Source organism: Electrophorus electricus, chromosome 8 (genome assembly GCF_041902795.1).
Source record: "Electrophorus electricus isolate QZ-2024a chromosome 8, ASM4190279v1, whole genome shotgun sequence".
In the NCBI taxonomy this organism is placed as follows: domain Eukaryota; kingdom Metazoa; phylum Chordata; class Actinopteri; order Gymnotiformes; family Gymnotidae; genus Electrophorus; species Electrophorus electricus.
The window spans coordinates 14432501-14433796 of NC_137504.1; positions in this window are offsets into that span (position 1 = coordinate 14432501).

Genomic DNA, 1296 nt, shown 5'->3' on the forward strand with positions numbered 1-1296 from the left:
ATCTATCTATCTATCTATCTATCTATCTATCTATCTATCTATCTATCTATCTATCTATCTATCTATCTATTCACACCTCATACCTACCACCAATCTCATATCCATCCACCGCATCATATCCATCCACCAATGCATCCAGCCTGTAATTTCTCTCTCTCTGGTCGTCTAGGTGCCGGTGGGGCCCCTGAGGTCTCAGAGTAGCAGCTGTTTCTCTGTAACAGTATTATTCTGCCCCAGGCTCCTCGGGGACCAACGGCAGTCTCGTTAATCAAAGCCCCCACGTGCTTTACCTAGCACTGGTGCATCCTCCTCCAGCTCCATCCATCATAAACTTCACTCTGTATGTGTGTGTGTGTGTCTGTGTGTGTGTGTGTGGTGCATGCGCACACCCGCGCACACCTGCACGTGTGCATGTGTCCGTGCGTGTGCGGGCACCGGTGTGTACTGGAGGGAGCGTCTAGGGTTTTGAGAAATAAATTGAGACACAACAAGAAGAAAGCAATTAAGGGAGGTCTTTGGCCTGTCATTCACAGGCTAACAGATCACCCGCACCTCTTCTTTCTTTCTTTATTTAGGGTGGGAAAGGCGGGCGAGGTGGGTATTGTGAAGCCTGATGTTTCTCATATTTTAAGAATCTCTCTATATCCCAGCAGTAATAAATGATGGTCTCAACTGGGTGTCCAGCCAAGGGCTATTCATCATAGCTGCTGTGCAGAGGAAGGCGTGAGGATGAAGTGATGGCTGGTCAGTCTGAAGGTGAGCGAGAGAGCGATCGAGGTTCTGTTTGAGGTCACGCCTTTAGATTAGGCTCGCAATAAAGCCGCAGCCATGCCGAGGTCACGTAGGGGAATAATTAACAGGACTCCACGGTGAAAGGGACAAAACTCCTTAGTACTGTATCAGGACTGTTCAGTACTGAAATAAATATTCAGAACACCCTTGTGAATGTATGCTTCTTGTAAGGGTCACTGAAATGAAGTCACACTTTTTTTATAATGCTTGTTAGAAAATGTAGAAAATTAGTAATTACATAATTCTTAGTATAATGAACTATATAAATTTACAAAGTACAAAATATTATACTGTGTGTGTGTGTGTGTGTGTGTGTGTATATATATATATATATATATATATATATATATATATATATATATATGTATATATATATGTAGAACTGGTGAGGCAAGACTTAATACTAATTTACTAATCTTTTAGGGTATATTCAACTACATGGCAGTGATGGAATTTAAAAAGAAAAACTCACCTCAGCTGAACTCTTCTGCCTGCGGAGAAACA